The sequence below is a fragment of the Phyllostomus discolor genome, chromosome 4 (genome assembly GCF_004126475.2).
Source record: "Phyllostomus discolor isolate MPI-MPIP mPhyDis1 chromosome 4, mPhyDis1.pri.v3, whole genome shotgun sequence".
Lineage (NCBI taxonomy): Eukaryota > Metazoa > Chordata > Mammalia > Chiroptera > Phyllostomidae > Phyllostomus > Phyllostomus discolor.
Window position 1 is genome coordinate 131,032,155 of NC_040906.2, and position 27,351 is coordinate 131,059,505.

A 27,351-nucleotide genomic window follows, 5' to 3' on the forward strand; every position below is an offset into this window, starting at 1 on the left:
AGGTATTTAATGAGCATTTACTATGTGTGAGGTGTGTGCAAAGTTAAATAAAATGTATACTGTCCATAAGGAGCTAAGAGTTTAACAGAGAACATCCATGTAAACGAATAATTACGATCAACCCAATCATAACTATGTTCATAAGGCCCAAAGTTTATCTGTTTCTTTTTGCCAGTACTATTAATGCAGGTTCAAGAGCCCTAGAATAAGGTTTGTTTCTTGGGATTTGAAGTTTTAAAAATGAAGGGAGAGAGAGAAAGGAAGAGAGAGAGAAGGAGTGAGAGTACCAGCAACAGCCCTGGCTGGAGTGGTTCAGTGGGTTGGAGCGTTGTCCCATACAGCAAAATGTTGGGGGTTTGATTCCCGGGTGGGACACATACCTAGGCTGTGGGTTTGATGCCTGGTTAGGGAGCATATGGGAGGAAACAAATCGATGTTTCTCTCTCGCTCTCCCTTCCTCTCTCTAAAATCAATAAACATACTTAAAAAATTTTTAAAAGACCACCAGCAACAGCCTTGCACTTCTTGTTTCTTATCTTGTTATACCTCTATTTCAGTGCTTCATTAGTGAGCATTATATTTGTCCTAAGTCTCTCTACATTGCTAGGATTTTTGATTGGCTAGTCTCATGGTACTGTTTCATATTCAAGGTTCAAGGCCAGGGCTTTCCAACATAAACATAATCCATGCCACATATAAATTTAAAAATTTCTAGAAGCAACAGTATAAGAAACAGGTGAACTTAATGTTAGTAATCTATTTTACCTGATATATCTGAAACATTATCACTTCAAAATATAATCAATATAAAATATTTGTTTGAGATATTTTACCTTAAAAAAAATCCACTGTGTGTTCTACACTTACACCACAGCTCAGTTCAGACTAGCCACATGTCAAGTGCTCAGTGGCTGCATGAGGCTGGTGGATATGGCATTGGCCAGCGTAGTCCGAGGGGTGTCCAATCCATGGCCCATGGGCCACACGTGGCTCAGGGTGGCTATGAATGTGGTACAACACAAAATCGTAAATTTACTTAAAATCTATTTTTTGCTCATCAGTTTTTGTTAGTGTTTGTGCATTTAATGTGTGGCCTAAGACAACTCTTCTTCCAGTGTGGCCCAGAGATGCCAAAAGGTTGGATACCCCTGTTGGACATTTAACTCTTTCAGGATCCTCCTTATCTAACTAGTTCTCTGTGTATATAAGAATTTTGACAATTTATCAGACAGCTTTTTTTTTTTTCCCAGGCTGAGCCAGGCAAAACTATTTTTTAAAGTTTTTTTTTTTTTATTGAATTTATTGGGGTTGCAATGATTAATAAAATGATATAGGTTTCAGGCGTACAGTTCTATAATACATCACCTGTATATTGTATTGTGTGCTCACCACCCCAAGTCAAGTCTCCTTCGACCACAATTGATCTTCCCTTTACCCTCTACTACCTCCCTACCCACCTTTCTCTCTTGTAATTGCTTGTGTCTATGAGTAAAGCCATTTTTTATATCCCCTCAGGGGATCCAGAAAGCAACTCAGGGAGTCATAGACAGCTCAGTTGTTTTAGCTCTAAGTTCTTGCAAGCACTAGGGAGTTTTTATATTTCTTTTCCAAACTGTGAGCTTGCTCTAGGGACTTGGGTGTAAGTGAAGGAAGAAAGCTGACATGTGAATCATTCATTTCATATATATATATATATATATATATATATATATATATATATATATATATAAACAGCTTTACTGAGATGTAATTTAATATAATAACATTCAATGTTTTTTTGTATATTCACAGAGCTGTGCAACTGATTTGGAACACTTTATTATGCCACAAAGAAACTCCACCCATATTAACACTCACTATTTTCTCCCAATCCCCCAGTCCCAGGCAACTATTAATCTGTTTTCAGTCTCTACAGATATGCTCAATCAGGACATTTCATGGAAATAGAATCATGCATTATGTAGTCATCAGTGACTGGCCTCTTTCATTTAATGTTATATTTTCAAGGTCCATCCATGGTGGAACATGTATTGGCACCTCATTCCTTTTTATGGCTGAATAATATTCCATTGTATGCATCTATCACATTTGGTTTACCCATTCATCCATTGATAGACCTTTGGATTGTTTTCAATTTTTAGCTGTTATGAATAATATTGCTATGAATATTCATGCACAAGTATGGACATATGTTTTCACTTTTATTGCATATACACCTAGTAGTAGAAAGTGATTGTTCCATTTTACATCCTCACCAGCAATGTGTGAGGGTTACATGTTCTCCACATACTTGCCATCAGTTGTTATTTTCTATCTTGTTGAGTAGAGTCATCCTAGTGGTGTGAAGGAGTATCTCATGGTTTTAATCTGCATTTCCTTCAAGCTGATGATGTTGAACATTTTCATGTGTTAATTGGCCATTTCTGTATCTTCTTTGAAGACATGTCTATTCATTCTTTTTTGCCCATTTTAACTAGGTTATCTGTTTTTCTATTTTTGAGTTGTAAAGAGTTCTTTATATCTTCTGCATACAAATTCTTTCTCAGATATATAATTTGTATATATTTTCTCCTACTCTATAGATTATCTTTTCATTTTCTTGATGGTATCCTTTGAAACACAAAGATTTTTAATTTTGATGAAACCATTTATTTTCCCTCTTGTTATTTCTGCTGTTGGCGTTGTAGCACACATTATATTTTCCACATTTTGTGCATGAACAAAACCAGGCATTGCCTGTGTTCACCTGGAGGTGGCAGAGAAGAGAAATTAAGTAATCAATGGCAGTAAAGCAAGAAGGGCAGGGTTCACAGTGTTGTGGGTTCACCCTGCAAGAGCCATGAATATCAGATGCTGATGGTGAGAGACCAGAGAAGGTTTTAGAGGGAAAAATTTAGAAACCAAGAAGTCAAGAAGTATTATTTAACAGCAATGGGGAAAAAGAATCATTCTTGTTTACTGTTCACAGATGTAATTTTTAAAATACTTTGAATGTGATAAAATGTTTGGATGCAGGGCCAAGTGTCATGTTAGGCTGTGTGTGTGTGTGCACACACGTGTGTGTGTTTAGGGCGCACACTTGAGGATCTTGAAGCCTATCTCAGGTCATCTTTTTGAAGGTCAGTTACTGATCTGGCAGAGCACAGAAGCGCTGGCTGATAGAAGTTGCTGGTTGACAGAATGGAAAAGTCATATAGGGGCAAAGCTACATCACAGCTTGCATGGTGGTTAAGTCCTTCATGCTTAGACCAACACCAGCTGCAAGCAGCCTCTATACTCAAGAGTAATACACTGTGCTCAAGTCTTTTGAAGGCGTTGCAGTTTCCCTCTGTTCACATCAAAGAGAAATAGCAACAGGAGAAGGAACAACAGTTTCAACTTTAGCTTTTACACTTGAGCAACCCCATCTCTTACCTCTGGTTTTTTTAATTTTAAAGTCTGTTCAGATAAATGCATAATTTATCAAAAACACTGGGCAAAATTATAGGTAAAATGTTCTTAAAATTACCGCTTGTACCAAATGTCAAATGGCAGGAATTGAAATTAAAACAGACACGAAAAAGGCAGTAAAGGTAAAATCAATCAGGTTGATTTCACACAAGGCTGAGACAGCTTTTATGATGAGTCCAATTTTTACAGTACACAGATCTCTGGGCATCTAGTCTCCCATTGGAGTGCGTGCTTCTCTTCTGTTTACTTTAATGAGCCTTGTTAGTGGGGAGCAAGGGAAATTAGATTCTCCAGCTCTTCTTTCCTATTGCTAGCTCCAAAGCCCTTAAAAAAGCACATGCCATGCATAGTTTGGGGTACTATTTAGATGAGACACTTGGCACACACACAAAAAAGATTTAAAACTCTGCACACAGTCTTCTTTGTTCATATTGTTTAGGATTTCCTGTTAGTATATCAACAGCTATTATCTGTACTTGAGTGTCTTTATCCTAGGCCCTTTGGGTTTGAGAACTACCCCAAGGCAACCTGTAATGCAGATGATTTTGGCAACTAAGTATAAAGCAGAGAAAATATTGTGGTGTAAATAATACTGATGATGAGAATTAACAGATGACATTTTCAGGCTCCATGCAATCCCTAGCAATCTGGTGCTCTATAAAGCCATGAGATTTTGTGATTTATGTGAACTAGCAGCATTACTGAAATATTTTATAGTTGATTGCTAAATAAAAGGAAAATGGTATCCTAAAGTTGGCATGATTTATTAATATGAATTCATTGATTGTAAATTTGAATATTGTGTGATGTACTTATTTTATATGGCAATTCCTCTTGCTCTGATCACTAGTGAAGAGGTGAAAATTGTCTCTCTACCATGGAACACAGACACTATGTTAATTGCTAAGACATGAAATGAACGTATCCTGGAAAGAGTTTAGTGGTGACCCTTGTGGGTGGGCGGACCAGTGGGAAGCTCACTTACAGACCTGTGCAGGAGTCCAGCCCCGCAGCATCAGCGAAGGCTTCAAGGAGAGGATGTGGAGCCCAATCTTAAAGACTCATGTTGGAATTAGGGTGTTGAAGGCCAGAGAACTCATTGCTTTTATTATAAATCCTGTATGTTATTTTAATCTAAACAATACAGTAGGAAGAAAATAGCCAATCAAATAGTTCTTATTCTCTTTTTTAAGTCCTATAAATGCTTTCAGAAGTGGTTGCCCCCATCTAGTCCACTCTGTTTCATTTAAATGTATAAAGTACTGCCTGTGAACCTTGCATTGGGCTTACATCCAGGGCTATTGGGTATGTAGGGCTATAATTACACTTCACTTTAGGTGGCTACTTTTTCAAAGCTGTGTGCAGAGACCATTTTTCTAGTCCAAGAGGACTAGGGTGAGGGAGGGAGTGCATAGGAGAGAGAAAGGAGCAGAGCAGGCCAAGGCTGGGCGATGCAGTGCAGCAACCTCAGCTGCAGGGCGAGGTGGCAGGGATGTTGGTGGGGATGGAGGGAGAGGGAGAGGCCAGACGGGGAGACCATTGGAAGAATGGTGAACGAAAGTGGTGCAGAGGCATGTTTAGGGGCTCAGAGGTGGGGAGGAAATAGAAGGGGAGAGGGAGTAGAGACGTTTTTGTGCAGTCTGGGAGGTTGCTTTAGTCTGAGTCCATAGAATTGAAATACTATGTTCCAGAATTTACTGGAAAAAAAGAAAGAAAACAAAAGTCCACTGATCCTTATTCAATTGGATACAGGTATAATTTCTAGTCCCATTTGTATCTAATTGAAATTGTGATTTTATTTCCTATCATGCTATGTCAAAATTCAAAGGAGTTTGGGAAGTAGGCATAAAATGTTATTAAATGTGACATATACTTAGTCTAGTCTCCTAGGCCAGCTCTCCAGGGGACAGGGAAGTGGGGAGCAGTGGGAAAACCAGTGGAAGGTGTGACCGTCCACATTTTGGCGCATTGCGGGCTCTGCATCCTGAGATGAGTTCCTGAGGTGAAATGAAACACAGCAAAGACACAGCGACCTCTGGCACTCATCATCTGCATGCCACACATGTGTCCTCTGTCTGCTCCATACTCAGCCTAGGAGCTTCCGGATCCAGCCGTAAGTGCCCCATGGTTTCCTGTGAGTGGCGGCAGTGTGCCATCTTTATTTAGCAAGCCTCTGCAGCATGGCTGGACTGCCACATTTAGATGAAGTATGCAGTCAATTACCCACATGCTTCTAAATATATGGATGCTTGGCATCAACTAAATTGCGTGAATCAATTTGTTGTTGCTTGTTTGCTGAATCCTCTGGCAAACCTGCACCTATTTTATTCTTTGTCACTGGTGACCTGAAGAAAAGTATAAAGATCTGTATCATACCTATATTTACCTACTTACCTATCTATGTGTGTATGTATATATTTTGGGTGTGTATAAAATTGCTTCTAGTTTTAGTAAAATATGGAATCACTAAAGATTTGATTAGTAACACTCCACAGCACTCCATTTTTCATAGAAAGTGCTTTTAGATGCTCAAGAGAAGGAATGTACAGTTCATTGTCCTTCCCAGGCCTGTTCTTTCCCTTCTCTGGCTGCTCTGTGTCCAGGAGGCTGGCCTCTGCCCGCTCTACCCCAGAATTCCCTGCTGGGTGGCTTCCCATTGGGTTTAATGTATGGCAGGAGGTGTCAAACTCATTTTAACTGGAGGCCACATTAGCCTCACAGTTGCCTTCAAAGGGTCGAATGTAATTTTAGGACTGTATAAATGTAACTACTCCTTAACTGTTAAGCGAGAGCTTGGCGCTGCTGCCAGGTAGAAACAAGGTGTGGGGCTGGATAAAATAAGGTGGAGGCCCACGGGCCTTGTGCTTGCCACCTGTGGTGTATGGGAAGCACCAGCAAGAGACGGAAGGGTGGGAGGAAAGAGAAACCAGGGTATTTCCTCCTTCCTGCTCTGGGGAACGCTTACTGGGCGTGGCACCATCCCGCAGTGTCTCCTTCACAGCTCAGGTTCTCACAGGCACCTGCAACACTACCTCCTTCCCCTTGACCACAGGCCACAACAGCCTCCCTGCTTCACGATCCCCAGGTGCCTCCACATCACTTCTAGGTTCCCTTAGTGCTTGAACAGCTCCGAAAATAAAATTCGTTCAAGTCTCTTGAAGCAGCTGAGTTGGATTCCATTTCCTGCCAGGGCTCTGACAGGAAACAGAGGTATAAGGGAGCGATTTTCCAAAAACATACTTTCTGAGTTTTCAGGAAAGAGTAATTTGTCATGCATTTAACCATAGGGGATGTCTGATTTTGCCCTTGGTGATGGCTGGGACAGACTGTGGGACTCGGTGTGATGAGCATTGGAGAAGGGAGTGAGGAACTTTATAACCTTGGACCAGCCTCTCAAGAGTCCTGTGGGGTGTCTTCTCACCTGCACCTGGGGGCCAACTCCCTGCTGCCTGTGGGCATCTCCCTGAGTGATGGTGGAGAGCCCAGGAGGTGCCCTATGGGACATTAAGGCATGAAACGTGACATGGTTGTAGCTGCTCCCAGGCCATGCTGTTGATCCTCACTCTCTCATAGTCCCTCTTCTACCAGCTGGTCTTTGTGATCTTGTGTTTTCATATGTTACTTGTTAATGTTTAGATTCCTGTTTTTGTTGACTTATTTATGAATATCCCAGTAGTGTGGTTTTGTACTTGGATGACTGGGTTTTGGCGTATCTGGTAGACATTTCTGTTGGTTCATGCACTGCTTACGTATTTATGACTTGACTCTAGGGACTCTGGGGCCTGGAGTACGCTGCATGGCCCCTGGTGAATTTCATTCCCATATGGAAGAAATCATAATAATATCCACCAAGCTTTCATCACAGGGTAATGTGAAGCCATAAAAAAATCATGGGAGCAGTTTGAAATCAATAGGAAAAATATCATTCTGAACTTCTGTGGGTTTCATTTTTCTTTTCTATAAAACATGAAATATTGTGTTGGGACTGGATGGTACTTAGAGGTCCATTCAAACATTAAAATTCTTTGTTTTTAAGAATCTGAATCTATAGAGGCTACAAGCCAAATGAAGAAAGACTTGTGTCCCACATCTTACAGACAGTTTCACCAAAAGCAAATAATAGCATTAACACACATCTTACACTGGCACTACTCAGAAGAGGTAAGTCTTGGTAAAGACCAGGAAAAAAATACTAAGTATAAATCAAAGATGTTAAAGCAGAATCTGAGGATCAGTGCCTTCCTACCAGTAATTGTCTTCTCAAGGGAGTTCATATGATTCATTAAATTCATAAGTTATCAAATGTGGGCAAACCTCTCCTCAAAATCATATACGACATAGGTGTGTTTAGAATCAATTCGTTGATTTGTATACCCCACAAATCCACATATTAAAGCTCTAACCCCCAATGTAAGTGTATACAGAGATTACCTGGACAGGTAATTCCAGTTAAATGAAGTCATAAGAGTGGGGCTCTGATCAGATGTGAGAGATTACGCACGTGCACGCATGGAGGTAAGACCCTGTGAGCACAGAGCAAGAAGGTGGTTGTCTAGACGCTGAGCAGAGGGCTCTCACCAGGAATCCACCGTGCTGGCACCCTGACCTTTGACTGCCAGTCTGGTTAGTCTACTCCATTGTGTTTTGTTATGGCAGCCTCAACTGACTCATACACTGAGTGTCATAGATTATTCTTCTTATCTGGGGAGGGGAGAGAATTAGGCATAACCTAAAACATAAAGGGTTATGTTTTAGTAGGTTCAAATTAAAATGCTAACTTCTCATATCTCACTATTAATTGTCCCTTATAAGAACCATCATTTATTGTACTCATTGTGGAAAAATCTGTTAAATTTTGTGAATGAGTAAAATTTTGAGATGGTGATTTTATAAAGCAAACTAAAAATTATTTTTTTCCTACTAGTTTGGCCCAGGTCATTTAAAAACACTAACTTTGGTATCTAATCAGAGAAGCAGGATGTATGGTGGAAGGCACCCTAGCTCGGCAGCTGGCTGACCTCGTTTCTAGTTCTGTCTTGACAAATATAGCTAGCTGGCTCTCTGACTTTGAACAAGTCCTTTCATCCCTCAGTGTCCTCATCTTAAAAAAAAAAAAAAAGCAGTACCTGAATGGTGTCTGGAATCCCTTTGAGTTATTACATTTTATAAATGTGTTTGCCAATGTGTTGTAAGTTTGCTTTAATTTATTAGTCTGAAAGATACTATATAAGCAGTTAGAGAATGCTGCTAAAATAGTGCTTATAAATCTAATGATAGGCAAATATGTTCTCTATACTCTTTAATTTTTAAGTGTGTTATTTTTATTACTCCCAAACAGAAAAGAAAATACTGTGACTTTTCAATAAGAAGACAAAAAAGGGAACAAATCCATATGTTATATAAACAAAAATTCCCTCTCATTTTATGCAGATGATTTTTTAAACTTGCTATTCTAGAAAGAGCACACTAGGTGGAAGCAAAGAGTAAGCAAACATGTTATGGGTTAGAAAATGGTATTTTCCTGTGATAAATGAACCATATTTTTTTGGATGGTAAATGTTACTTAAATTAGAGGTTACATTCCTTTTTAAAAGATGCTAATTAGGAAAGAAAACAGCAAATAACACTGTCTATTTAAGCCACTGAAATAATACTAAAATGGGCAGCTGTTTAAGCCTCATCTTCCTTCCTTCTTATAGACTCATATAAGAAATCAAATATTGAATCATTCCTCTTAATTTCTGGGAGCTGATTGATCAGTAAGCATTATAAAGTAGATAGTCAAATTGTGTTATTCATAGACCTTTTTTTTTTCCCAAAACCTTTCAGGGATACAATATGATTAATTAAAAACATTTAAATGCATACTATTTTGAGCTCAGTGATGGGAAATGTACCTTATTGCATATAATTTTACATGTCACTTCTTTTAAAAATAGTATTTATTCTTTCTCCTTTCAAATCAATTGCATCTTATAATCTTGATTCTAAAAGATGAAATGATGCAATGATTTTCCTATTTAGGCTTATACCAAGTCAAAACTTGGTCCAGTACTATTGTCTTTATGCCAAGTGAATCTCGTAGAGCTGCTGCTGAAATATACTGCGTGGAGAAAGGAAAGCCTTTTCTAGAATACCGTTTTGGAGTTGTTCATGCAGGTAAATCACCAACGATGGTGTTCTGTGCAGTGATAATTTCTACATGGTGTTTTAGATGAAATCTGTGGTTTGGAGAACATGATGGCACTATTTGTGAACTACCTAGTGGTAAATGCAGAGTGCACTAACCATTCCTTAATAGCTGGGAAGCTGCCACTGAGAAAGAGACTGGCATCGAGAGAACTCTTCTGGCTACCGTCAGTATAAGCAGCCCTTAGCAGCCTTGTAACCTTGGGGGCAATCATTTCATCTCTACTGGGGAGCAGCGCTCTGATCTTCGAACTATAAGGCAAGGTCAGGTGATCTGGGAGTGTCCATGGTGACTTACTAAGATTTAGAGCATTTGTTCAGCTAAAGCCCAGCTAGAATGAATAAACTGGATCTTTTGAATTAGAGTTTATTTTCTTAGTTTTGCCTGGGTTCCTCTTTAGCCCATAACAGGATGTAAACATGAGAAATAAAAGATATATGTGGAGAGGTTTGGGGTCAACTCTATACTCCTTGGTTAATGTTATCACTGACCACCTGCAGAATGGAGAGGTGAGATGTTCTCCTGTCACCCACCACCACCCAGCAACAAAGGGCCGAAGGGCACAAACTGAGATAGTCCATATGTGTGTTTTGCATTGACAACAGAAGTACATGCTCAGGGCATACAAATTTAGTGTTGGATATTTCTGGCAACTAATATCCTTGGGCTTATATTTGTGAAATGAAGGTATCAGTGACTTAAAAAAGCAGCCCCAAGGAGGCAGAGGTTCATAATGTGTCCTGTGTGTTAAGGGGGGAATTTCTGGGCAATGTGGTCCAATACTTCTGAAAAATAACTTTTTTAGACAAAATGGCAGCCCTGTAATTTATTCATGTTCTCTAGGTCTAAATGTCACCAGTCCTGTTCATTAGCAAGAAAAACAACAAAAAAAGAAGGAAAATGTAATGTCACATTGAAGAAATTAAGTACATTTTACCCATCCCGGGCAGTAGACAATTCAAAAAATTGTTACATGAACAAATTATACTCATTTTATTGGCCTGTACAAAATAGTCATTGTAGTACTTTCATTTGGTATTCAATTACTTTCACATATTTTTGGTATCTCTTTATCTGCACAAATCATCCTATCAGTATGGGCTTGTCAACAGGTAAATAATTTCTTCAAAGTTTTCTTTAATTGTCGCCTTTTAAGATGTCCATTTAAACTATGGGAACTGGAAACCAGTCAATCATATCCTTAACTTTCAATGACTCTAGAAAAAAGTCACCAAACGAAAGAAACCTTACCACATGCTATGACAAGCTATACAAAGGGAACAACTGGCCTTTTCTTTGTAGACTATAATGATCTAGTAGGAAAGGCCTTTAGCATTTTTATTTTCTGTGCAGTTCATCTTATAGCACACTGTGCATAGAAGTTAAATATTAATGCCACCTGGGACTTTTACAATGCAGTTAATGGGCTCAGCACATCTTATGCTGAGTGTCTGAGAGCTGCAGTATCTCAACAACGCACATAATGATGGGTTACTCTTTCCCTGTTACACAAAAGACAAAGGTGAAGAAATGGAGAGGGCAAGTGGCTTAAAAATGGCTATCAGTACAGAAACTAGACTGAGAACAATGGGTCTTATTTCGACAGTGAGCCCAGAAGTTAAATCACAGCTTTTTGCATCAGTATTGATGTCTATGAAAGTAGTAACTTCATGGATACAGTTGAGTGCTTAATGGTTCTTCTGCTTGTAATGCTTCTGGAAGCACTGAATACTTAAAACTTAATGAAATTACTTATTCATGACATTCTCATTATGTACAAATTGACAATGATAATAATGACCTACTTTCTAATCCCACTATTTATATTAATACTTAGCTCAGTACTCAACAAAAATAAGATTTCAATAAACATTTGTTCAAAAAGCTTTGGAAATCAATGTTAGCTCACTTCATGTCACAACAACTCTGTGAGGAAGACTGGGTGGGTGTTATTATGGTGATTTTGCTGTGAAACAGGTAAGGACTAATGAAGTGGGTATGGGCTTTGGAGTCAAGTAATGTGGGCTTTTGGTCCAGTCCCGCTTTTACTAGTTGTATGACGTTGCAAAAATTACTAGAACTCCCTGAGCCTCAGTTTTCCCAACTGAAAAGTAGGGATATTAACATCAAACAAAGAGTTATTCTTAGGAGTAAATGTGATTATGCACCTAATACATCTAGCTTAACATTATCGCTGAGGGGCCTGCATTTAAGAGACAGAAATGAGATCGGAGCTCAGGTCTCCTGACTTGGGGGTCATATGCTCTTTGCACTAATTCGGACTTAAGGTGATAATCTACTCGTTATTGTCTCAGGAGCTATGCCCAAAGCACCTGACAGGCTTTGAAGATGTGTTATTACTTTGCCTTATGGAAGCTTAAAAAGTCATGATCATAAAACAATTAGCAATTCTGCTGATCTGGAAGCAATGTCACTTGAATTGAGATGGATTTTCTCTTTTACTTCTTTCCCCCTGTGGGCTAAGTGTGGTCGAACTGAGTTTTCTGAGATGGCATTTCTCAGATATCACTTCATTCAATATTCTATATTCCTTCTGTGGCTGGAAATACCCAGTTGCTTCTTAACTTTAATTCTGACAGATTATCAATGTGTCTAAATGGGAACCAGTTGCTGCAGAGTCAGTGGCAAAGGAGATTGTTAAGCAGAAGTTGGAAGCAGATGCCAAGCTTCTGGGTTAGATGCCAGGTAGGGGACACGTCAAATTACTGACTGGGCTTAGGGTGGCTGTGTCAGGAAGTGTGGAGGTAGTGGTAGAGCTGCATTTTTTTCTAGTCACAGCTGTTCAGGTCATCTCCATGCATGAATTTAAGTGAAAATACACAAAATTGTGACAGTTACAATAAACTGCCCAGACTTTTATTCTTTAGATGCTCAGGCTGATTTCTCTACTCTAGATTGAAGTTTCATGCATTTTCCACTCATTTGGAAAACAGTGTGGCATAATGGAAAAAGCACACATCTCTGATAAGTTGTGTAACTTAGGCAGGTCACTTTTTTGTGTCTTTTTCTCAACTGTGTAATGGGGATAATAAGAATGCAGTTGGTGAGAAGTTCAATTGTGTTGATGTGTATGAAGTACTTTAAAAACTTAAAGTACCAGACAATATGGGCTCATAAAATAATTTTTTTACTAGCTGAAAGAGGAGGTTTACACTGACTTTTTAAATTGAGGATGCTCCATGCCTCTCCCATAGTGCCAACTGGCTATAGTAGGAGTTTTATGTCCATCTAGAAAAAAAGATATGATACCTTCTGACTTCACTCTCCACATTAGAAAGCAAGCTTCATGAGGGCAGGCTTTTTTGCATGTTTGGGTCATGTGTGTGCCCAAAGTGCTTATGTCAGTATGGGGTATACAACCTGTGCCCAGTGCCCATTTGTCAAATGACTGAATGATTTAAAGCAGGGAGGCATAGGCATCTACTGCTGCTCACCTTTCCACACACACTGTGTGTGTGTGTGTGTGTGTGTGTGTTGTGTGTGTAGGGGAACTGGGAAGATCTGGGCAGTAAGAATATTTCCTTACATATTACCTTACTCTTACCTTAACTGCTAAACATTTCACCTTCTGGTTTCAGATTTTGGGTCATGTAGCAACTGCTTAAGGATACTGGCATTCCAATTCAAGTCACAATTCAAATCCCACTAGTTCTTGTTGCTCTTGGATCAACACATTAATGTACTTAGCTTAATGATACCCTACCAAGCCCTGAAAGTCTTATAGAGATACACAATTACCAAAACCTACCTAGGAGGCCAGTGCATTCAAAGACTCACTAATGGGATTCAAGGGGGAGCACAGATGATACAATCATTCTTTAAATGAACAGTTTCTTACCTCAGAGTTAAAGCCAGTCAGAGGAGCAGGGGGTGGCTTTATGATTTATACAAACCCACAAGCACATCAGTGGTAATTTGAGGCTGGCTGAAACATTGAATGTCCAATTTCTATTGAGTCCTGGAAGGATATTACCAAGATTTATCTAGGTAAGCAGTGTGGGTCAGATGGGATCCATAAGTATGTCATCAATAATATTTACTGATCTGCTATTTAAGGAATTTTAATGAAAACGAAGTCAGATGAAGTGAACTGTTTCTAATCTGATTTCACTGCATCAAGCTAAACCCTTCTCTACTAATCTAAAGCCCACGGAATCTAACAAAAAACAAATAAGTAGTGATCAGTAGACTGTAGGAAAACTGCAGGCTGCAGGCCTGTGCCCGCTGCTAATTTCGTGGGGGCTCTCCATTCTCACTTGCCCCGAGACTCAGAGAGCCGTTCTGTCCCCAGGAGCAAAAGCAGCTGTTGGAGCTTTTTCTCACCTTAGGGTAGAAAGTAAAATATCTCAAGACTGGACTTGTCATCGAAAGGTATGAGTATCCCTTTAATCTCTTAGAATCATTTGTTTCTTCAGGTTACTGAACCCAGAATTTCCTACAAATAAATTCAGGATGATTTTAGCATGACTTGGAATTCTGAAATCACAGACTGTACCAGTATGTCTTTCAACTGCCTGGAAAGGAAGAGAATTCTGTCATCTAATATTACTATTATTTTTTTCTCTGTTTAATATTTCATCAAAGTAACACGTTCATAGGGTAAAAAATTCAGTAGAATGTAAGGACTCATAATGAAAGATAGCAGTTTCTCACCCACACTTTCCTACTTTGTGTTCATTTCCCAGAGACAGCAGCATTTTCTGCTGTTTTTAGTTCTTCTGATCTTTTTCTCCCATTGTATGATTATAATGCTTTCTCTTGGTTAATCAAATTCAGCTATAATCTATTACTTCTCTGCTAAGAAAGAGTGTAGTTAATATATACTATTATCTCCCAGTACTTGTGCCTCATGTTTGACTTATTAGTTATCTTTGTATGATATGTTGCACACCTAAAACTATGTTTCTTTATACACTAATACACTCAATATTCCTTGCCTGCTTGCTTGTTAGATTAAAATATTAGTGCCCTGACCCATTTTCTCCTCCACTCTTATTGCCAGCTTCTGTCTCCCGTCAGTTCAGCCTTTAAAAGTGTTGAGGCCGATCACATTTGCATTCTGTTTTGTGCCCATTTTTCAGTTTTATATGTTTTACTGATAGGCAATTTCTAAAAATTGAAAGTCAATAAACACTTGCTACATCATTATATTTTAATGTGTTGCCCAAGATTTGGGAACAGCCCAGGTGCCCATCAGGAGATGAGTGAATAAAAAAGTTGTGATCCATTTATATAATGGAATACTACATAAAAAAGAAGGGACTCCTAGCTTTGCAACAGCATGGATGGATTATTATGCTAAGTGTAATAAGCCAGTCAATGAAAGACAAATACTGTATGATCTCACTTTTATCTGGAATCTAATGAACAAAGTAGACTGATGAACAAAATAGAAACAGAGGTACGGACAGATGGAACAGACTGACAGCTGTCAGAGAGGAGGAAGGAGGGAGAACTGGATGAAGGAAGGAGAAGGGACTGACCGAAGAACATATGTGCATAAGCCATAGACATATACAACAGCATACTGGTGGTCAGAGGGAAGGGGGCAAGGGTGGGGCGGGGGGAGGTGGGCAAAGTGGGGGAAAATGGGGACATCTATAATAGTGTAAACAATAAAAATAAATTAAAAAAATAAGTGTGTTGGCTGCATAAATTAGCAGCATGCAAGGATTACAGTTCTTTCTATGAAGGCTCACCGTTATAATCTCTGTTCAAGTTAACATATCAAAGTGGTCTTCATGACCCAAAACAACAAAGAGCTTGCTTCCTAAATAATTGATTTTTATCAATTATCAAAGCAATCATCATTTTAGACATAAAAAATGCAAAGAAGGAAAGTAAAGAATTGAAAAAATAACAAAAATTCCACTCCATGAAAGTGAATAAAAAGTCTTAACATGTATAATTTCTCAATTTGATTTTTTTCATTAAAAAATATTTTATTGATTATGTTATTATGGTTGTCCTATTTCCCCCCTTTATTCCCCTCCACCTTGAACACCCCCTCCCACCCACATTTCCCCACTTTAGTTCATGTCCATGGGTCATACATGTAAATTCTTTGGCTTCTACATTTCCTATACTATTCTTAACTTTCCCCTGTCTATTTTCTACCTACCATTTATGCTACTTATTCTCTGTACCTTTTCCCCATTTCTCCTCCTCCCACTCTTCCACTGACAACCCTCCGTATGATCTTCATTTCTCTGATTCTGTTCCTGTTCTAGTTGTTTGCTTAGTTTGTGTTTTTTTTTGGTTTGTTTTAGGTGTGGTTGTTAATAACTGTGAGTTTGTTGTCATTTTACTGTTCATGTTTTTTTTCTTCTTTTTCTTAAATAAGTCCCTTTAACATTTCATGTAATAAAGGCTTGGTGATGATGAACTCCTTTAACTTGACCTGATATGGGGAGCACTTTATCTGCTCTTTCATTCTAACTGATAGCCTTGCTGGATAGAGTCATCTTGGATGTAGGTCCTTGCTTTTCGTGACTTGGAACATTTCTTCCCAGCCCCTTATTGCCTGCAAAGTTTCTTTTGAGAAATCAGCTGATAGTCTGATGGGAACTTCTTTGTAGGTAACTGTCTCCTTTTCTCTTGCTCCTTTTGAGATTCTCTCCTTCTCTTTAATTTTGGGTGATTTAATTATGATGTGCCTTGGTGTGTTCCTCCTTGGGTCCAACTTCTTTGGGATTGTCTGAGCTTCCTGAACTTCCCAGAAGTCTATTTTCTTTGACAGTTTGGGGAAGTTCTCCTTCATTATTTGTTTAAATAAGTTTTCAGTTTCTTGACCTTCCTCTTCTCCTTCTGGCACCCCTATGATTTGGATGTTGGAATGTTTAAAGATGTCCTAGAGGTTCCTAAGCCTCCCCTCATTTTTTTTGAATTCTTATTTCTTCATTCTGTTCTGGTTGAATATTTCTTTCTTCCTTCTGGTCCACATCATTGATTTGATTCCTGATTTCCTTTCTGTCACTGTTAGTTCCCTGAACATTTTCCTTTATTTCACTTAGTGTGGCCTTCATTTTTTCATCTAATTTGTGACAAAATTTAACCAATTCTGTGAGCATCCTGCTTACCAGTGTTCTGAACTGTGCATCTGATATGTTGGCTATCTCTTCATCACTTAGTTGTATTTTTTTCTGGAGCTTTGATCTGTTCTTTCATTTGGGCCTTTTTTTTTTTTTTGTCTCAGTGTGCCTGTTACATAGTGAGGGGCAGAGACTTAGGTGTTCACCAGGGCAGGGCAACCCATGTAGCTGTGTTGTGAAGCTGTATGTGGGGGAGGGGTCCAAGAGGGAATGAAGCCGCTTGCTCCACTCTCTGTGGGCTTTCAGTCACTTCCTCTGCTACCCACAATCAAATCAGGCTCTCTGGTGCTGATTCCCATGTGGATGGGTTTGTGTATGTTTTAGGACCCTGTGGGTCTCTCCAACGAACTCTCCTGTGAGGCTGGGAGCTTCTCCCGCTGCTGCCTCAACCCTCATTGGTGTTTTCAATCAGAGGTTTAAAGCTTTATTTCCCCTCACTGGAGTCCTGGGTTTCCAGGTCTGTCTTGCTCCTTAGTTTTTCCTCCCTGTTTATCTGCATGCGAATGTGGGACCACCCAGTCTGCAATCCCCCACCTTGCTGGGTCCTCCAGATGCTGCCTTGTTGTGAATCCCTCTTCCCAGCTGCCCATCTCTGCCCCTCCTACAGGTCTGGATGAATATTTCTTCTTTAGCTCCTTGGTTCTCAGACTTCCACACAGTTTGATTTTCTGTCAGTTCTGGTAGTTTTTTGCTTTTAAATTTGTTATTGTCCTTCTTTTGGTTGTGTGAGGAGGCACAGTGCATCTACCTATGCCTCCATCTTGGCTAGAAGTCCTCAATTTGATTTTTTATCTGTTAAAATAGTAGACTGACTGATGAATCAGATCGGCCACTCCAATACTGCTTCAGGGCTCAGCAGGGGTGTTGTGGGTGTTCTCAATTACTACAGGCAAAGTTAAAGAGACTACTTTCCCAAACCCTGCAACCCACTCTACTATCCTTTACTATACTTTATTGGAACACTAAGTACTATTTGCTTGAGCCCCTAAACACCTGTGGTTATCATAGCAACACTTCCTTGTGTCTTCCTATATGATTTCTTCCTCTCTCTGCTGTCTTAGAGAAAGCATGTTCCTCCTTTGGCTTTCCAGGAATTACCAAGACTATTCTAACTGAGTATAGAATACTATTTTGATGAGTGAAAGGGCATGCTCTAGTCATTCACCTGAGGCAACGGGCATAACTGGGTCACCCAGAGTAGCCTTCTTAAGCAGGAATCACTGCCATGTGAAACTGCTACCCTTTACCCTCGCCCTTGTTTAAAGAGAAATCTGCTTCCCCAGCTGCCTTCCTGACTTCTCATCACTGTACCACCAACTGCATTTTCTTGATAGTCACAAATGAATTCTTATAAAGATCCAAACTTTTTCCATTTCTCATCTTTTTTGACTTCTCTGTGGCATTCATCATTGCTGCCTGCAGTTTCTCCCTTATGTTCCTTCCCCTTGGGTTCTGACGCTTGCTCTTTTAGGTCTCTTACTGTCTTAGTCAGTTCAAGCTCCCTAACAAAATACCGTAAGCTGGGTGACACAAACAACAGAAATTTATTTTCCCAATTTTAGGGCATGGCAGAGTCAAGATCAAGGTGCTTGCAGATTGTGTCTGGTGGAGACTCACTGCCTGGTTTTCAGGTGGCCACCTTCTTTCTATATCTTTATTCAGGGAAGACACAGATCATCTCTCTAGTGTCTGTTCTTATGAGATCACTAATCTCATTCATGATAATTCCGCCCTCATGGCCTACTCACCTCCCAAAGGCCCCACTTGAAAGAAACCATCATACTGGGGACCAGGGTTTCAACATTTGAAGTTTTTTGGGGGAGAGACATTCAGTTGAGAGCACCTACCTCAGAAGGCCTCTTTTCCTTTTCTATTTCTTTTTAATCACTCTACAACTTGACTTGATCCCTTCCTACAGTGGCCAATGTAGTTTTTCTAAAAATTTCTTCTCATTTTGCTTTCTTCTCTTTCCTTGCTTCCTTTCAGTAATGACACGGTTCAACCTTAAGCTCTACATAGTTGATCTCAAATCTATACGTTTGCCCTCTCCATTGTTAACATTTGCAACTATTTGGAATAGCTCCATTTGGATGGTCACCTGACTCTTCAGGACAAAAGGCCCAAATTGAACTCTTCTTCCTCCCTCTTCTTTCTGGAATTATTCTAGCATTCTGCTTACTAGGCTCAAAACCCAATAATCATTCTCTACATCTTCTCTAGGCTCCCTGCCTTCAGTGGATTTTTTAATCTTGTTCTTTTTATCTCATAGTACTTGATGTTCTTCTCTGTGCCCCCTGCTGCTTTGCTTTCTTAGTTCTGATTCTCAGATAATTCTAGAATAAAGATGGAATATTCTATATGAATGCTTGAGAGACATGGCATACCATCACTTCATATGATATACCATCCTGAAATGGTATCTTAATCATTTCAGTAACCATCTATTTGCTTTTTCCTGGGCTCTTCCAGGAGCATAGCTTCACACCCCATCTTTACTGAAAAAATATATTTCCTCTATCATCTGATTAATAAAATCCAAGCTCTAAAACTAGTGTTATTTTCATATTTATACTTCATATTCTACTACATGTGCAACAGAAATAATTTTTCAGTAGTTTGTGTGACTTTACCTCCTAACTCCTCACCTGGAATGGGAGCTACCTAAAGCAGAAACTTACTGCCTGTGCATTGCTGTACTTCCTGTGTTTAGGGTAGAGCCTAGAATATAGCCAGTTCTCAACATTTGCAGAACAAATGAATCAATTAATGAATGGATAGCACTGTCCTCACCTTGTGTTTTCTGGCCTCCATGACTTTGTAGAGAGCATTCACATTTATCGGGTGCCTATTGTTATGGACTGAATTATGTTCCCCCCAAATTTATATGTTGAAACCTTAACACCTACTACCTCAGAACATGATTGTATTGGGAAGTAGGGATTTTGAAAAGGTAACTAAGTTAAAATGGAGGAAAAAAATTGTTACCTGTTTAAACCACCCAATATATGGTATTTTGTTATGGCATCCCTTATAAAATAATACACTTGCTCTTGCCAGATACTTTGTTAAACTTTTTACATGTAATGCTAATGAAAATCCTGAGATGCAAATATTTTTTTATGATTCCTATTATACAGATGAAAAATGAAAGAGTTAATTGAGACATTAATTACCTTCTTTATGGCAATGCAACCAGGATTTGGACTGTGGGCAACTCTATTCATGTTCTTCCCTCCAACTGGACCAACTTGCCCCTCTTTTCTGACTGTCAAACTCTAACAGTCTATAAAGCCAGAGGAAATGTCCTTTAATTTGGATCTGAATGTGCATTCTAATAATTGTTCTTCTGTCTTATTTTCGTCTCCAACCTTGTGTAAGTGCTTGCTAGGAATCTGGCTAGCCCTCCAAGACTAGAGTTCTGCATTATTCATTACAGCCCTTTGACATTAAACCCAAACCCCTTCTGGGACAGGAGTCTGTTCACATACCTGGCCCTGACTACTGGTTGATAGGTATCCCTGGCATAAACACAGAGCAGTTGACATGTAATTATAAACTCACTTGTCTCAGAATTCCATGTTGCTATTTTCTGTCAGATGCACAGGAATTCCTGCTAGCCTGATACTGATTACATCTCTGCATCATCATTGCCGGTATTTCCCTCTAGCCTTTATATATAGTGTTCTACCCTTTTGAATGTGGTTTTCCCCAGAAATGGAAGCTGAGTCTTTCCTAAAACATCAAGTTTACCATTAGTTCTGTTAAGCAGTCAATATCTAGGCATAACCTGTGATAGATAATCCTTAGATCATTGTCAATAATCTGTTCATTCATTCACCTTTGCATTCTTTTGTTCTTTCATTTATCCATTGGACTAAGAACTTTTTATATTCCAGGCATAATGCCATGTAGTACCCTTGGGCTCAGTTTCTTTAATTTGATACTAACTGCACCCCACAACCCACCCACCCAACAAGATTTTGATGCTATTAGGAACCTATAAGAAACATTCCCCAAGGTAACCTGCACTAAAATGTAATTTGAAGACATGTTGCTGATGAGATTTAGGGGTCTTCCTACATGTCACCAGGAAGCAATCTAAAATGAAATCAGTGGAAAATAAGCTGCAAACTGGGATACTGTAACATGTCATGAGAATATGTTAAATGGAGGAAAACGATAATATAATGATAATGGACAACTAAAACTTCTGAGGATCTGGAAGAAATACTGAAAAAGGAACACTTGAAATGGATCAGATTTGTGCTACTCCAGGCACTTCCCATGAGAGAGAAAATACAGCCAATGCTAGTGTGTTAGTAAAGGGTGGCATTTTAATAGAATACTTAGGTTTAGCAAACATTTTTGAGAAACGACTATGTGCCAGACAACTGTAAGGAGTACAAAGGTGCATCAGAAATAGTTCCTGTCCTCAAGAAGGGAGAAAACAAACACGTTAAATCCTAACCCTCCAGGGGACAGGAATGGGGCCAGTGTAGCACTTAGCAATGTCAAGGGTGCTATTATCTGAAGTGCATCAAGTACTGTCAGGACTGAAATTTCTTATCCTCCTTTCTTCATAAAACAAAATACTTGGTATAATTCCCAGATTTCTGCCTTAGGGTAGGCAACAAAACAAATAGAAATAGAGACCAGTATATTTTGATGGGTGATTGGAGAACTATGCTGGATATTTTATATTTTCCTCCCCTATTCCAATCCATCTTTCTCCATCATGATAGGTAGAGAGTATCTGAAATAATCAATCAGGCTTTCTTGCTCCTGGGATCCCACATAGAAATCAAAATGAAGGGAGAAATGAAGTTAGAGGATTGTTTCCTGGCTCCTTTCTTGCTGGATTATGTTAAATTGGCTATATATCCCTCAATGGAAGCTTACCTCTTTTCACTTTCAGCTCTTCTGAATCCAATTACATCACCCCTGCCACCCTTTGGACTTAGGGTAGTAACATATGTGTTCTTACTATCTCTGGATTCTGCACATTCTTTATGGCTTCCCTTCACCTTGGTTATATCTTTGTAAATAGCTCCCTTATTACATCTTCACTGAATTATCACAATATGAGAGTGCATTCTTTTTCTCCTTGAAACTCTCACTTGATTCAGGAACCAATCAAAAGGACTAAAAAGGGGAAGGATAGAGGTAGAACCCTGAACCTGATGACTAGACAACATGGGCCGGATTGTCTAGAAAGATACGCAATCCTGGGACTCAAGCACTGTGCAGATTCTTAGGCTTTATTCCTGATGCTGTGTGAGGGAGCTACTGGGAGCCTAGAGCCTGAGAGACTACTGTTCATAGGCCTGAAAACTGGCAATGCCACTATTTTATGTGCTTGGGACTGCAGCTTAATTCCTTATCTCGTGGAGCAAGAATTATCAGTGTTCTGGCTCTTTTGGAGGTCATGTGGGAACTAAAGCCCTTAAACAGGGGGCTGTAAATGGCATCAGTTTTCAGAACAAGTTGGAAGCAGAGGGAATAAGACAAGTTCTCAGTTTGGATTGTATAACCTCAATGCCATTTTATTTCCTTTTTAAAAGTTCCCATATTCAGAGATCGATCTAAGATGGCGACTGGGGAACCGGCAACCACCCTACTCCTAATCCCCCGCCTACAGAAGAAGAGAAAACAGAATCTAACCAGGAGGTTGCTAATCCAGAACACTATATTAAACATCCTTTACAGAACAGATGGGCACTCTGGTTTTTTAAAAATGATAAAAGCAAAGCTTGGCAAGCAAACCTTCCGCTGATCTCTGAGTTTGATACTGTTGAAGACTTTTAGGCTCTGTACAACCATATCCAGTTGTCTAGTAATTTAATGCCTGGCTGTGACTACTCACTTTTTAAGGATGGTATTAAGCCTATGTGGGAAGATGAAAAAACAAATGAGGAGGATGATGGCTAATTACGTTAAGCAAACAGCAGAGACGAAGTGACCTCAATTGCTTTCAGCAAGAGACACTGCTGTGCCTTATTGGAGAATCTTTTGATGACTACAGTGATGATGTATGTGGAGCTGTTGTTAATGTTAGAGCTAAAGGTGATAAGATAACAATATGGACTACTGAATGTGAAAACAGAGATGCTGTTACATATATAGGGAGGGTATACAAGGAAAGGTTAGGACTTTCTCCAAAGATGATGATTCGTTATCAGTCTCATGCAGACACAGCTACTAAGAGCGGCTCCACCACTAAAAATAGGTTTGTTGTTTAAGAAGACACCTTCTGAGTATTCTCATAGGAGACTGCATCAAGCAATCGAGATTTGGGAGTTGAACCAAAGCCTCTTCAAAAGCAGCGTGGACTGCATTAAAATTTGATTTCCATCTAAACATTGCAAAGATATGAGAAGTCTCATTTGCCTTTGTCTTGTACTTCTGAGTTCATTTTTTTTAACTTTGGCTAGAATATTCACTTACCCAATCAAAGAATTAACAGTACACATTGTCCCCAGAATCCAAAAATGTATTTCTGGCCTACTGTGTAATAGCTTAGGAAAATTATCATTACAAACACTTTACCCATCCACAAAGTTCAAAAAGACCTTAACATTTCTCTATACCTTACAGGAAAAGAATTTTGTTTATGTTCCATTGTATGCAGGAGCATATTTTGCTGGTTTGAAAGAGTATGATGCATACAGTTTTCTAGCAATTTTGTTTCTTTCTTTTTTTTTGTCTTTTTTTTTTTGCAGCATTGTCTTTGCTGTACTCTTGCTGATGGCTGCTAGATTTTAATTTATTTGGTTCCCTACTTGATAACATTAGTGATTCTGATTTCACTTTTTCATTTGTTTGCTTTGTTTTTTTTCCTCATGTAACATTGGTAAAGGATCCAGGAATATGACACAAAGGTGGAATAAACATTAATTTTGGGCATTCTTTGGTAATTTTTTGGTTTTTTATAGCTACAAAGCTTTGCTACAAATTTATGCATTTCATTCAAATCAGTGATCTATGTTTGTGTGATTTCCTAAACATAATTGTGGATTATAAAAATGTAACATCATAATTACATTCCTAATTAGAATTAGTACATCTGTTTTTGTATCTCTTTGCTGTATTTTAACACTTTGTATTACTTAGGTTATTTTGCTTTGGTTAAAAAGTGGCTTAAATAGAAAAGCAATCCCATTCACATTAAGACAGTGTACAAAACTGTAAATAAAATGTGTACAGTGAATTGTCTTTTAGACAACTAGATTTGTCCTTTTATTTCTCCATCTCTATAGAAGGAATTTGTACTTCTTATTGCAAGCCAGTCTCTATTGTCTTCTCTTGTAGTGTCTTCCCTGTGAACAGCATAAGTTTGGAGCACTAGTTTGATTATTATGTTTATTATAATTTTTAATAAATTGAATAGGTAACATTGTATATGTGGAATAAAAAAAAGTTCCCATATTCAGCACACTACCTTCTGTAAAGAGGTTTCCATTGTGTCTCTGTATTGGCCATCTGATAAAATTAATATCTAATTGGAGCTATATTTCTCACTACAGCATAATGAGGCAATTTGTTTTATAAATCAATTATATTCTTTTAGATTTCTCAATCAATTGATTGTCTTAGGCAAGGCTGAAGATGAGCCCTTGAAGCAGAAAAGAACCAGGAAACTAGAAAAATGAAGCAGCCTAACTGATTCGCACAATAAGTCCACACACTGAGAACTACTTGTCTAGTAGTGGCGATGTGGACCCAACCACAGTGTAATTGCAAGTCTGGGAATGGAGTCTGTCACTGTCCATGAAAGACAGTTAAAATAACTGGTCTTTATAGGGTTTTAGAATTGTTAGTACTACACTAAAACTGAAATGTCTTCCAGTATTAAGAAAACAGGGGTATTGGAGAGTTTTCATTAAATTACAGATTGGGCCAAAATGTTTTAACATTTGAAGACAACATTGGTCAACTTGGTCAACCATTCAGGCCATTGCACTCTCTGTGGGTAAACCCACGTGATTTTCTATACAATTATATTTTCTCTAAATGCATATTCCAAGATAGCTTAAATGTGATAGAGATGTTCAAATGTGGTTTAATTTTCTTGGTTGAAAGAGAAAATGTAAGTGATCTATAGGTGATTACAACATAAATTACTGACTTTATTTACCTTAATTTCTCTTCAAGGTGCCAGCTATGATTTATTTGGTCTAACCTATACCCCATGTGAATTAACACATTTGTATTGTCCAAATGTCAGAGCAGATGAGTTGGATATATAAAAATATTTGACAAACTCAGCAAGCAAAGTCATTAAGGAAAAGCCCAATGTCTAAGGCTCACACATGTGCCCAGGAGTCCTCCGGTGGACAAGCACACATTTTACAAAGAGCTAGACAGTTTTGGCCCTTGTTTTATCAAGGGTCGGGAGTATAAAAGTGAACTAAATAACAGAAATCAAAAGGCAAACATTGACACCAGAAGCTCACAAGACTTAGCAAGAAACACATTCTTAAAAGTCATTAAACATATTTGAAAAGAAATTCAAGCTGTGGGGACTGAGCTCTGAGACCAGAACAATAAGCTCCATGAATTGGAACAGAGGCTTTCTGATAGAAATGTCTACAGTTTTGAAGAATGCTTTTCCCAGACAAGCTTCTTTGTGAAGGGATTTTTTTTTAACAAACATGCCTATTTTTGACTCGGCTCAGAAATAAAATATTTCAAAGTCCCTTTCAAAGTCAACATCTCTAGAATTATTCCTTCCGTATGACACTTTAAGGGAAGTAAAGTACTGAGGTTAAGAGGAATATCAAATTTGTAAGATCAAATTTTCATAGGCATGATAAAGACAAACAAAAATCCTGACCACCCCCCATTAATTTTTTTAGTGGTTTAGGCAAGACAAAAAATACCCTTTGGAAAAGATGACAATATTAGAAAGGCTGGGAAAATATTTCACCATTCAGTTTTGGCAAAAGGAAGCATAAGACTACATTAATTTTTCCTAGGTTTAAGAGTTTTAAAAATGAAGTTTTTAAGGGGACTAGTTTTACAAGTATTGTTTTTGAAAATAACATCATAATTTCCCATAACTAGTGACAATGAGTATAAAAATGATCTCCAAATAAAAATAGTTTCTAGGGTAATGAAATCAAACTCAGAATTAATTTCTCTAGGTAAACTACTAATGGTCTTGCCTGTACATCCCATTGAGACTTAATCATTCAATCATAGTTCTGATTGGTTTGATATTTATCATGGACAAAAACGACAAATGAGTAATTTACATGAATGGGTTAGAATCAGAGGATATCTTGTCCAACTTGATTCTGTGTGGAAATACGGAGAGATCTGTGAAGATATATATTCACATGCATCTATGAACCTGTACATTATAAATGTGAATTAAAGAAAGTTGCTTTTTTTGATAAATGGTTCAAGCTTGTACTATTCTTATTTTGGAAGGGTGCTCCTCCCTGCTAATTCTCAGGGGGTATTATTCTTATTTCTCTGCAACATTCATTGTCTCCAGATACTAGCCCAACCAAATCACTCTTCTTTTTTTTTTTTTTTTTAAGATTTTATTTATTTATTTTTAGGGAGGGAAGGGAGGGGGAGAGGGGGAGAGAGAGAGAGAGAGAGAGAGAGAGAGAGAGAGAGAGAGAGAGAGAGAGAGAGAGATAAACATCAATGTGCAGTTGCTGGGGGCTATGGCCTGCAACCCAGGAATGTACCCTGGCTGGGAATCGAACCTGGGACACTTTGGTTCCCAGCCGGCGCTCAATCCACTGAGCTACGCCAGCCAGGGCCCAAATCACTCTTCTTTATGAATAAACCACATATGTTGTTTCACCTGTCTAGTTCTCGTTCCTTATGTGGGTATCAACCCAAGCTAGCCAGTCAGATCTACCTGGCCCTTACAATATTTCAATAGGAAGTTTTCCTAACATTTGATATATAGATACAGGAAGAGAGGCTTCTTCTTTGCTCCAGACCATATGTTGTGAAGACCATCTAGGTAGAATGCCAACAGCCTTCTTTTCCACCTGCCTGCATAAAAAGCTGCAGAATAAAGCCAGAGAGAAAAGCAGAGTAAAAGACAGAGCCAGGACTTAACTCTGCTCAGATAAGTGGACTCTCAAGCACAATGACTCCTTTTCTGCTTTAGGTTTGTTTGTACTGGGTTTCTGTCCCTCACAGCCAAAATAATTCTGCCTAATTCGAAAAGTATAATTTACAGCAAATTGTAAGACAATGCATCTTGTTCTTACCCAAACATGGCAAAAATGGGCTTTCTATGTGTTCTTACATCCACAGCGAGAGATAAAAATAAGAATTCTTGCTTCAATGTGTACTGAACACAGAGACTTTTAGTACATTTTATAAACTGTGTTAGTGAATGACATGTTTTAGTTTGCTAGTTAATTTATAAAGATGTGAAAAGAGCAACATTTACATGTGAAAAGTGTGATCACCTTAGTAAAAAATATATTGTTAATGACTCATATTTTTGGTTACATGAAAGCAAATCATTCTTTTGATAGAATTACTTAATGACACAGTATGATCTGGCCATGTAGCTAGGAAGTTTTAGGTAAAGATTAAAAGTTTAGGGAGGTTAATGTCAAAAGA

General features: G+C 38.6%; 1 protein-coding gene and 1 pseudogene across 1 annotated transcript in view; one reads left to right on the forward strand and one right to left on the reverse strand.

Moving 5' to 3' along the window:
- The window catches only part of LOC118500231 (protein eyes shut homolog), a 271,851-nt gene that overhangs the window by 143,631 nt on the left and 100,869 nt on the right, over positions 1–27,351 (reverse strand). The window lies entirely within an intron of this gene.
- On the forward strand, positions 22,340–23,974 carry LOC114494483 (annotated as a pseudogene).